Genomic DNA, 13,060 nt, shown 5'->3' on the forward strand with positions numbered 1-13,060 from the left:
ATTAGATTAATTAACAAAAAACACCTGCAAAGGCTTCCTAAGTGTTTAAAAAGGTCCCTTAGTCTGTTTCAGTAGGCTCCACAATCATGGGGAAGACTGTTGACTTGACAGATGTCCAGAAAGCAGTCATTGACACACCACAAGGAGGGTAAGCCACAAAAGGTCATTGCTAAAGAAGCTGGCTGTTCACAGAGTGCTGTCTCCAAGCATATTAATAGAAGGTTGAGTAGAAGGAAAAAGTGTGGTAGGAAAAGGTGCACAAGCAAGCGGGATAACCGCAGCCTTGAAAGGATTGTTAAGAAAAGGCCATTCAAAAAATTGGGGGAGATTCACAAGGAGTGGACTGCTGCTGGAGTCATTGCTTCAAGAGCCACCACACACAGACGTATCCAGGACATGGGCTACAGGTATCGCATTCCTTGCGTCAATCACTCATGACTAATAGACATCACCAGAAGCATCTTACCTGGGCCAAGGAGAAAAAGAACTGGACTGTTGCTCAGTGTCCCAAGGTGTTGTTTTCAGATGAAAATAAATTTTGCATTTCATTTGGTAATCAAGGTCCCAGAGTCTGGAGGAAGAGTGGAGAGGCCACAATCCAAGCTACTTGAGGTGTAGTGTGAAGTTTCCACAATCAGTCATGGTTTGGGGAGCCATGTCATCTGCTGCTTTGAATGAGTCCACTGTGTTTTATCAAGACTAAAGTCAGCGCAGCCAGGAAATTTTAGAGCACTTCATGCTTCACTCTGCCGACAAACTTTTGGAGGTGGAAATTTCATTCTCCTGCAGGACTTGGCACCTGTCCACACTGCCAAAAGTACCAATACCTGGTTTACAAACAAGAGTGTCACTGTGCTTGATTGGCCAGCAAACTCGCCTGACCTTAACTCCATAGAGAATCTACGGGGTATTGTCAAGAGGAAGATGAGAGACACAAGACCCAACAATGCAGATGAGCTGAAGACTGCTATCAAAGGAACCTGGGCTTCCATAACACCTCAGCAGTAGAGTTGAGCGAAACGGGTCGAAAAATTTCAAAAGTCGCCGACTTTTGGCAAAGTCGTTTCATGAAACCCGACCCTAGGATGAGGTCGGCCACGAGGTCGGCGACTTACGCGCCAAAGTCGCGTTTCAAAAGTTTGTTTTGCGCTCTTTTTCAGCCAATCAGGATCCACGGACACTGTGGGCAACGTGATGACATAGGCAGGGGTCACCACCATCTTTCAGAAGGGCATGCAAGTGATTGGCTTGCTTTGGTGGGCGACACAGGGGGTATAAAAGGGCGTGCACGCCGACCGCCATCTTACTTCTGCCGATCTCAGTATAGGGAGAGGTTGCTGCTGATTCTGTAGGGAGAGCGTTAGGCAGGGAAGAAGACAAAAAAACTGCTTCTGCTGCTAGCGATTTGGCCTGCACAACACACCAGTCACTGTGTGTGCAGTGCAAGGGGAGGCTATATAGTGGTGTATCAGTGGTGTTGGTTGTTGGGCTGCCTTCTAAGGCTTCCTGACATTCCTGCATTGCTGTTTACCCACTGCTCCGCAAACTGCTTTTTTAAAAGCAATCCCAATTTTTTTTTTTTGTCCTGCTGAGAAGAAAAAAAAACTGCTTCTGCTGCTAGCAATTTGGCCTGCACAACACACCAGTCACTGTGTGTGCAGTGCAAGGGGAGGCTATATTGTGGTGTATCAGTGGTGTTGGTTGTTGGGCTGCCTTTTAAGGCTTCCTGACAGGCTGGCATTGCTGTTTACCCACTGCTCTGCAAACTGCTTTTTTAAAAGCAATCCAATCTCCCTTATCCTCTAGTAACTTTGGTCACAGCTGTGCCATCGAGCCTGTCACATAGCGCTCAGATATTCATTGGGCCTCACACAATCCAAAAGTGTCCAGTGTCCAAAAGTGTGTGCAGAGATTCAAAATCTCCCTTATCCTCTAGTCACTTTGGTCACAGCTGTGCCATCGAGCCTGTCACATAGCGCTCAGATATTCATTGGGCCTCACACAATCCAAAAGTGTCCAGTGTCCAAAAGTGTGTGCAGAGATTCAAAATCTCCTTTATCCTCTAGTCACTTTGGTCACAGCTGTGCCATCGAGCCTGTCACATAGCGCTCAGATATTCATTGGGCCTCACACAATCCAAAAGTGTCCAGTGTCCAAAAGTGTGTGCAGAGATTCAAAATCTCCCTTATCCTCTAGTCACTTTGGTCACAGCTGTGCCATCGAGCCTGTCACATAGCGCTCAGATATTCATTGGGCCTCACACAATCCAAAAGTGTCCAGTGTCCAAAAGTGTGTGCAGAGATTCAAAATCTCCCTTATCCTCTAGTCACTTTGGTCACAGCTGTGCCATCGAGCCTGTCACATAGCGCTCAGATATTCATTGGGCCTCACACAATCCAAAAGTGTCCAGTGTCCAAAAGTGTGTGCAGAGATTCAAAATCTCCCTTATCCTCTAGTCACTTTGGTCACAGCTGTGCCATCGAGCCTGTCACATAGCGCTCAGATATTCATTGGGCCTCACACAATCCAAAAGTGTCCAGTGTCCAAAAGTGTGTGCAGAGATTCAAAATCTCCCTTATCCTCTAGTCACTTTGGTCACAGCTGTGCCATCGAGCCTGTCACATAGCGCTCAGATATTCATTGGGCCTCACACAATCCAAAAGTGTCCAGTGTCCAAAAGTGTGTGCAGAGATTCAAAATCTCCCTTATCCTCTAGTCACTTTGGTCACAGCTGTGCCATCGAGCCTGTCACATAGCGCTCAGATATTCATTGGGCCTCACACAATCCAAAAGTGTCCAGTGTCCAAAAGTGTGTGCAGAGATTCAAAATCTCCCTTATCCTCTAGTCACTTTGGTCACAGCTGTGCCATCGAGCCTGTCACATAGCGCTCAGATATTCATTGGGCCTCACACAATCCAAAAGTGTCCAGTGTCCAAAAGTGTGTGCAGAGATTCAAAATCTCCCTTATCCTCTAGTCACTTTGGTCACAGCTGTGCCATCGAGCCTGTCACATAGCGCTCAGATATTCATTGGGCCTCACACAATCCAAAAGTGTCCAGTGTCCAAAAGTGTGTGCAGAGATTCAAAATCTCCCTTATCCTCTAGTCACTTTGGTCACAGCTGTGCCATCGAGCCTGTCACATAGCGCTCAGATATTCATTGGGCCTCACACAATCCAAAAGTGTCCACTGTCCAAAAGTGTGTGCAGAGATTCAAAATCTCCCTTATCCTCTAGTCACTTTGGTCACAGCTGTGCCATCGAGCCTGTCACATAGCGCTCAGATATCAGTGGGCCTCACACAATCCAAAAGTGTCCAGTGTCCACAAGTGTCTGCAGAAATTAAAAATCTCCCCTGTCCTATAGACACCTTGTACCTTGTTTTACATTACTATATAGTTTGTTGGATTTTGTCTACATTTCTACCAAAAATGAGGAAGGCTGGTGGAAGAGGCCGTGGAATTGGGCGGGGGTTGGCAGCTGGTAATGATGGTGTTGGTGGTGGATCTGATGGTAGTGGCAAGAGCAAAATAGGACCGAATGCAGGAGGTGTTGAGCGTGCGTCATCGTCTGGCTACATAAGGCCTCAAACGCTTAGTTTTCTAGGAGTTGGCAAACCGCTTTTAAAGCCAGAGCATCAGGAAAAAGTTTTGTCTTACATTGCTGACTCAGCCTCCAGCTCTATCGCCTCCTCTTCTTCAGTTGTAAAAAGTAAAAGCACTGAGTCGTCATTGGAGGCTCATGTTCATGAACCACACCTTTCCTTGTGTCCTTCACCCCAACCAAGATTGAAGGATGACGCAGGCCATACTACTGATTACTCCATGGAGCTGTTTTCACATACCATGCCTGGATTATCAAGTGAAATGGTGAATTACCCAGGCCAAGATGAATCTGACATGGAGTGCACTGATGCACAGCCGCTGATGGATGATTCTGCTGGTACATTCACTCAGAGCACTACATTGTCCTCGCAGTGTACAGAGCCAGATTCTGACCCTGATGAGACTCAGGTGCCCCTTCCCGCACACTATACCACCATACACGGTGACACAGAGGAAGGTGCACATGACATAGAAGAGGAGGTGATGGATGACCCAGTTGTTGACCCAGATTGGCATCCATTGGGGGAAGAGGGTGCTGCTTCCAATAGCTCAGATGAGGAGCATCCACAGCAGACATCGACATCGCAACAGCTGTTATCTGGCAGGCCCGGAGCACTCCAAAGACAGGTTCCAAACATCAAAAGAGTTGCTGGACAGCTTGTCCAGAGGGTCAAAAGATCACAGCGTGCTAGGCCGCATAATGTCTGCCAAAGTAGGAAGAGTGCAGTGTGGCACTTTTTTGAACAAAATCCTCATGATCAGGCCAAGGTTATCTGTAAGAAGTGCGCAAAGACCTTTAGCCGAGGGAAAAATCTGAAAAATTTGAATACCAGTTGCATGCTTAGACATTTAACCAGCATGCACTTGCAAGCGTGGACACAACACCAAACCTCAAGTGCCACATGTGCAACTGATCACAACGAAGGTAGTCAGCAACGCTACATTGTTTCCCCCACTGTAAGCCCACCGGTTAGCACAGCAGCAAATGTTGAGGTGTCGTTGCAAGGCCACAGCAGTCAGGGAATCCCACTGTTATATCAACGAAAGACTGATTCTAGGCCATCAGAAAGAACACCAACTCCATCACCATCATCAACCCTCTCTCAGTCCGCCCTGTCCACCGCTACTTCCTCCATATGCAGCTCTCAAGTCCAGCTCACCCTCCCAGACACTATGAGTAGGTCAAGAAAGTACTCAGTCTCTCATCCGCGTACACTGGGTTTGAACGCCCACATTGCCAAACTAATCTCGTTTGAGATGACGCCCTTTCGGTTGGTGGAAAACACAGCTTTCCGCGAACTCATGGCCTATGCAGTACCACGCTATGACCTACCCAGTCGCCACTTCTTCTCTCGCAAAGCCATCCCAGCCCTCCACCATCATGTGAAAGACCGCATTGTCCATGCACTCAAGCAGTCAGTGAGCGGAAAGGTGCACCTCACAACTAATGCATGTTCCAGTCGGCATGGCCAGGGCCGTTACGTGTCCATCACTGCGCACTGGGTTAATGTGGTGGATGCAGGGTCCACAGGGGACAGCAGTGGTGGGACAGTGCTGCCTAGCCCACGGTATAGGAAACAGTTGGCTGTAGGCGTTCGACCCTCCTCCTCCTCCTCCAGAAGCGAAGGCTCGTCCACAGAGCGCAGTCGTACGAGCACTCCATCTGCAGCTGCCACTGTTGCACACGATGTGTCCCCCTATCGAGCAGCTAGTGGAAAGCGTCAGCAGGCTGTGTTGCAGATGATGTGTTTGGGCAACAGACACACCGCCGAGGTGCTGGCCGAGTACTTGAAGCGACAAACTGAGTCATGGCTGGGCAGTGTACATCTTGAGGCAGGTAAGGTAGTTAGTGATAACGGCCGTAATTTTGTGGCAGCCATAGCCCTTTCAAAACTCAGTCATATACCTTGCTTGGCTCACACCTTGAACCTGGTGGTGCAGTGCTTCCTCAAAAATTATCCGGAGTTAACAGCCCTGCTCCAGAAGGTGCAAAGACTGTGCGCGCACATCCGCCGGTCGCCTGTACACTCCGTTCGTATGCAGAAGCTGCAGCGATTGCTCCACCTTCCCAACCACCGCCTCATTATCGACATTGCAACAAGGTGGAACTCCACCCTACACATGGTGGAGCGGCTGTGCGAGCAGAGGCAGGCCATAATGCATTTGTGGGAGGATACACGGCCAGGCACTTTGAGAGCAGACATGGAGTTGACAGGTGTGCAGTGATCGAAGCTGAAAGACCTCTGTAAAGTCCTTCAGTGTTTTGAGGAATGCACACGGCTGGTAAGCGCAGACGACGCCATCCTAAGCATGAGCATCCCACTTATGCGTCTGCTCATGCAAACTTTGACGCACCTTAAGGAGCAGGCGTCTGCAGCCAATGTTGATGAGGAGGAAGAGGAGGAGGGAATCCTTGATGACATTCAGCCATTGTCTGCTCAGGGACCTCTCCTGGACGAGGTGGAGGAAGAAGAGGAGGAGGAGGAGGATGATGGGGATGATTACTTAGGGGAGGAGGATGCATCTCGTGGGGCAAGTGAAAATGTTGGCGTGGCAAGGTCTGGTACAGGGTTTGTGCGTGACTGGAGGGATGTGGATTTGCCAGAAAGTGCTCCTCCAACCAGCACTCGCAGTGCATCATTGACACCGGGAACATTGGCCCACATGTCAGATTATGCCTTGCAGATCCTAAAAAGGGACCCACGCATTGCCAAAATGATGAACGATGACGACTACTGGTTGGCCAGCATCCTGGATCCACGCTATAAAGGCAAATTACAAAACATCATGCCACAGGAGAACCTTGACCTAATATTGGCTAATAAACAAGCAACTCTGGTAAATCGGTTGCTTGAGGCATTCCCAGCACACAGCAGCAGTGATGGTTCTCACACGAGCCGTACGGGCCGGGGGCAGCTTGGCAGAGGTGTTCGTGGTGCACACAGCAGAAGTGGCGTTGGAGACAGGGGTTTCATGACAATGTTGTGGACTGATTTTTCAAGTAACGCTCACACAACTGGTAATACTGCATCGATGGAAAGTGACAGGAGACAGCAGTTGTCAACTATGGTTACAAACTACCTTTCCTCCCATATCGATGTTCTCCCACACAGGTCATTCCCCTTTGACTATTGGGCCGCTAAACTGGACACCTGGCCTGAATTGGCACAATATGCCTTACAGGAGCTCGCTTGCCCAGCTGCACGTGTGCTATCGGAAAGAGTCTTCAGTGCAGCTGGATCAATCTTGACAGAAAAAAGGACCCATCTGTCAACCCAAAATGTGGATGATCTAACCTTCATTAAAATGAACCACGCATGGGTTTCCAAGGATTTTGTCCCACCTTCCTCTGATGACACGTAGGGTGACAGAAAAATGGCTTGCTTTGGTCCACCTCTTCCTGGGACTTGACCTATTTCACCATTTGCATCAGCTGAATGTCCAACATCAACATATGCCACTTTCTAAAACTCCCTAACTGTGCTGCCTCCCCCCCCCCATGGCCGGGGTCACCACCTAGCGCACGACACCGTGCCAGTGCCGTTGCCCTGGACAGGTGGGTAGGCCGACTCTTGGGCGCGGGCACTGGTACAGGGTCCTTCATAGTGCAATCAAGTGTCTCTGACGTTGGTGGTGCACACCCGTCGTCAGACACACCGCCGTACTATGAGGGGCCCAGTGCCAGTACCGACGCCCACGAGTGGGCCCCCCTTGCTTGGGCAGGGCCCCAGCATTTGCAATCTTTACCTCTCCCTGCTCCTCCGCTGTGTAGTGTGGGCCGTCAAATCCATACTGTGCCTGACACCGTCTGAGCCTGCCTCCTGATGTATAGACATATATTTTGAATGTGTACGCTATCCTTACATGTTATCCGGGGAAACGGTACCCTTTCTAACCTTTGTGCAATCACGTGCAATCCATACTGGGCCTAACACCGTCTGAGCCTGCCTCCTGAGACATATATTTTGAATGTGTACGCTATCCATACATGTTATCCGGGGATACGGTACCCTTTCTAACCTTTGTGCAATCACGTGCAATCCATACTGGGCCTAACACCGTCTGAGCCTGCCTCCTGAGACATATATTTTGAATGTGTACGCTATCCATACATGTTATCCGGGGAAACGGTACCCTTTCTAACCTTTGTGCAATCACGTGCAATCCATACTGGGCCTAACACCGTCTGAGCCTGCCTCCTGAGACATATATTTTGAATGTGTACGCTATCCATACATGTTATCCGGGGAAACGGTACCCTTTCTAACCTTTGTGCAATCACGTGCAATCCATACTGGGCCTAACACCGTCTGAGCCGGCCTCCTGAGACATATATTTTGAATGTGTACGCTATCCATACATGTTATCCGGGGATACGGTACCCTTTCTAACCTTTGTGCAATCACGTGCAATCCATACTGGGCCTAACACCATCTGAGCCTGCCTCCTGAGACATATATTTTGAATGTGTACGCTATCCATACATGTTATCCGGGGATACGGTACCCTTTCTAACCTTTGTGCAATCACGTGCAATCCATACTGGGCCTAACACCGTCTGAGCCTGCCTCCTGAGACATATATTTTGAATGTGTCCGCTATCCATACATGTTATCCGGGGAAACGGTACCCTTTCTAACCTTTGTGCAATCACGTGCAATCCATACTGGGCCTAACACCGTCTGAGCCTGCCTCCTGATGTATAGACATATATTTTGAATGTGTACGCTATCCATACATGTTATCTGGGGATATGGTACCCTTTCTCACCTTTGTGCAATCACGTGTAATCTATACTGGGCGTGAGAACGGCTGGCGAGCTGTTAAGCAAGCTACAGCACCTGTGGTTTGCACACGTAAGTTTTTCATTTTTTCAGGAATGACGGTTAGGCCTAATTCCGGAACTGCGGTTGACCTGCACTTACTGGGAAATCATTGTTCGCGGGTAATAATTGTAATCAGTGATCCCCATCACTAACGTTGTTCAGCGGGTTATCTGCACCTGTAAGCGACAAACGCTGGCCTTTTCAGTGTAGCGCATATGCAGCCACGGACATGTAAGGGCATGACACACCAGTTATTGGCCAATCTCATGTGCCAGAGCCTCACGTGTCCCTCTAGTAAGCCGGACTCGGACCGCGGGGCATGACGGAGTCTCGTTCGTTAACGGAATTAAGCTTGCAATGTGTGCATCTGTTCTGTAGCTGGCATGGTTGAGGTTTCCCAGGTGGAGTCGAATTTAACCATAGGCTCCACTCCTGGTGGTGCCCTTCTGGACATTCCTTTAAGGTTCAGCTTTGCAACCATACTGCCCACGTAAAACAAACACTTTGCCTTCATGAACGCTGTTTGGAGGGTCATGACTCGTGGGAATAACGCCGCCCAATCAGTTAACCTGCTAGACAGATCCTTCGTTGCTCCCAAGCATGACATCACACTCCCTAGGAAGAAGGTAATGCCACTGTGGCGACCGTACTCCTGGGGGCGACACAAGTGCACTGATGCCCAGCCACTGCTCGATGAATCTGCTGGTACATTGACCCAGACCACTACATTCCCCTCGCACGCTACACGACCTGAATCTGACCCTGATGAAACTCAGGTTACCCTTCCCATATACAGTTCCATCTTACACGGTGACAAAGAGGAAGCTGCAGATGAAAGTGCAGGTTCGGCCCACCCGCCATCAGACACACCACCGTACTATCAGGGGCCCAGTGCCGTCGCCAACGAGTGGGCCCCCCCTGCTTGCCCAGGATCACAGCACTTGCAAAGTTGAAATACTGTGCAGTGAGATGAAAGATGGGGACGACGAGGAATCCAGACAAGTACAGGGATTCCCTAGCGAGGAGACTTATTTGATTGTTTTCAATGTTGGGACAGCAATTTTTGGGGAGCACTATACTCTGGAGAATGATAGATGGGGCCCACCATACACTGGAACATTCCAAAGGTGGACATCAGACACTGGAGCAGCATTTACAGGGCCCATTATACACTAGAGCATTAGAAATGGGGCCCATTATGTTTGGAGCATTATTTGGGCCCATAAGACAGTGGAGCTTCATCCATGGGGACCAACATATACTGTAGCATTATGTGGAGCTCATCATATACTGTTTCAAACATTATATGGGACCAATGATTCTGTATGGAGAAATAGATGGGCCTCGTCATGAGATGTAAAAAGTGAGGTATTTTTCATTGTACTATACCGCTATTTCTCTGCCGTATCGCAGCATGATGAGTTGTGGTATGTGTTAAAGGGGCGCTCTTTCGCCCAGGGCACATGAAAACCTGCAGCCAGCCCTCCCCCCCACAGCTTTAGCCAAATAACCCCCATTTTTCAGTGCGTAACTTGTATTATGAAGTTAATTAAGGTTGACAAGCTTAAGTAAGAAGAATTGATGCTTTTGGCATTCAAATGGGCACTGTAGGTGTGTTTCCTGTCCTCCTCTCACTGCCGACTTTTATTCCCCATTGACTTACATTGAGTTTCGTGTTTCGGGACGACCCCGACTTTTCCCTATAATTGGACGATCTTGCTCGACCCGACTCTTGGAAAAGTCGGGTTTCACGAAACGAAACGCGACCCTAAAAAACCAAAAGTCGCTCAACTCTACTCAGCAGTGCCACAGGCTGATCGCCTCCATGCCACGCCGCATTGATGCAGTAATTGATGCTAAAGGATGACCAAGTATTGAGTGCATTTACTGAACATACATTTCAGTAGACCAATATTTCGGATTTTACAATAATTTTTTTCAAGCTGGTGCTATAAAGTATTCTAATTTACTGAGATAATGACTTTGCACGTGTTTTTTGTTAATTATTCTAATACTGAGATAATGACTTTTGGGTTTTCATTGGCTGTAAGCCATAATCATCAACATTAACAGAAATAAACCCTTGAAATTGATCACTCTGTTTGTAATGACGCTATATAATATATGAGTTTCACTTTTTGTATAGAAGAACTGAAATAGATTAACTTTTTGGCGATATTCTAATTTTGTGAGAAGCATCTGTAGTTTATGGGTGATTTCTGCAGTAAAAAACTATGTAAATCTGCTGTAAATCTGCAAGGAAAAATAAGCAATGTGTGCATGAGACTTCAGAAGTCTTAACCATTCTGGTGGCAAATCTGTGCAGAGAAAAATATAACAAATCTGCCCTCTGTGCAAAGGAGGACCTAAGAAGAAATAAAATGACTTTGACATAAAATGTCTCTGCCCCTGCAAAACAGCAATTGTCCAAGATTGAAATATAACTTTGCCATGTCACCATATGTTTTTTTTTGTGCAATATACTCTTCATGCATCGGAGCGGGAGTGTGAGTAGGGTTTTCGGCGCTGCCACAGGCCCTCTGCACTTGAACTAGCCTCCTTTTTTAAAATTTCTGCTAGCGCCTCCCTTGCGTACATTCATCTCCCAGTGGTCTTCAGCAAAATGGTGTCGGTGGCATCGCATGTGCAGATTGACATTCGATTGTCTTCAGCAAAATGGTGCCGGTGATGAGCCAAGATATCAATCTGCGCATGCATCGCCCGGCACCATTTTGCTGACAACATTTGGATGTCAATCTGTGCATGAGCCGCCATTGGCACCATTTTGCTGCACACCACTGGGAGATGAATGTGCACTAGCACATGTTTTAAAAAAGGAGACATATACAAACGAAGAGGGGCAGCAGCGGAGCTGAAAACCCTACCCACAGTCCTGCCCCAAAGTCTTATCTCGATACACGAAGAGGATATTGCACCAAAACAGCTAACGTGAATTAAAACTAGAACCAGGATGCAGATTTCTTCCCTACAGTTATCTATTAAATCAGTATAAAAGCGCCACTACGACCATACCTTTATTTAAACATAATAAATCATGACGACATGTTCCCTTTAAATATTTTGCCATGTTGATAAATATTTAGTGATCATATAGAATCTAGTTTAAGGAAAATTGGTGGTTCATAGGGATGAGCGAATCAGTTTACAGGCCCCTAGTCCATCGTCCATGTCAGTATTCCCTGTGAACCGCCCACTATAGCTGTCATGTCCAGCACCCCTTTTAATTAGTGTCAGGCTAATCAAAAGAGGAGTAGAAGAAACTGGCAGGTTGGAGGTAGTTCACAGAGTTCCCGTTTGTCAGCCATGGAATACTGACATTGACTCTGGACCGTGTACAACTGTAGACACTTTCCTGCAGTATTAATCTGCACTGAGCTGCACCAGGGGGTGCGCTCTCTCTCTGTATATGAGAGCTGAGGTGCATCAGTATTGCTACTGTTAATATTTTCAGTTTGTTTAAAAAAATAAAGCCTTCTTGACCAAAAATGGGAAAGCTGGGTTGGAGTTCAGTGCTAATATGATCTGAGATTGCTGCAAATGCTGGGAAAGCTGGGTTAGAGTTCATTGTTGACATGTTCAAAAAGTGCTCCTGACAATGGAAATGGAAATTTGCAGCACAGTGATGATAAAACTGTTATAGAAGTTTAGAAAGCAGTGTTGCAGTTCAGTACTGATACATTGTGAGACTGCTGACATTGGTGGGAAAGCTGGGTTACAGTTCAGTGATGACACTTACTTAAAGAAAATCTGACAGCAGGGTTTTGCGACCTCATCTGAGAGCAGCCTTATGTAGATAAAGAGAAGGTGAATCCAACGATGTATCATTTAGTTTACTGGGTGCAGCCGTTCTGACACAATCAGAGTTTTTAAATTTAGCAGTACAGCAGAGCTGAGGAAGCTAACCCCGCTTCCACCAGACTTTGTATATACAATGTCCATAGACAATGAGCTGCCTATGACAGGAGAGGGCGTGTCTGACTAGCATGTACAAGCTGCTGAGTCACAGCAATAAGCTCCTGGTGCTTAAACAATCATTACAAGCTTGATAAGAGAGCTGAAATCTGTATTTTAACCCCTGCAGCATGCTGTCTTCAAACTACATAGCAAAAAACTGCTGACGGATTCCCTTTAAGACTGCATTTGACTTTTTTTCTCCATATTTCCCTGTCTTTATTCATCATGTTTGTTAAGCTATGGAGAGAACAATACAGCTAACATTTTGTCAGTCGTTCTACTCCTTCACCTACAGTTGTGGCCAAAAGTATTGACACCCCTGCAATTCTGTCAGATAATACTCAGTTTCTTCCTGAAAATGATTGCAAACACAAATTCTTTGGTATTATTATCTTCATTTAATTTGTCTTAAATGAAAAAACACAAAAAGAATTGTTCTAAAGCCAAATTGGATATAATTCCACACCAAACATAAAAAAAGAGGGTGGACAAAAGTATTGGCACTGTTCGAAAAATCATGTGATGCTTCTCTAATTTGTGTAATTAACAGCACCAGTAACTTACCTGTGGCACCTAACAGGCGTTGGCAATAACTAAATCACACTTGCAGCCAGTTGATATGGATTAAAGTTGACTCAACCTCTGTCCTGTGTCC

General features: G+C 47.1%; 1 protein-coding gene across 3 annotated transcripts in view; it reads left to right on the top strand.

The window, feature by feature from the left end:
- Nucleotides 1-13,060, top strand: part of GPR153 (G protein-coupled receptor 153) — a 185,841-nt gene that overhangs the window by 152,017 nt on the left and 20,764 nt on the right. The window lies entirely within an intron of this gene.

This window comes from Dendrobates tinctorius, unplaced genomic scaffold (genome assembly GCF_039654945.1).
Source record: "Dendrobates tinctorius isolate UK_male_01 unplaced genomic scaffold, ASM3965494v1 ptg000326l, whole genome shotgun sequence".
In the NCBI taxonomy this organism is placed as follows: Eukaryota; Metazoa; Chordata; class Amphibia; order Anura; family Dendrobatidae; genus Dendrobates; species Dendrobates tinctorius.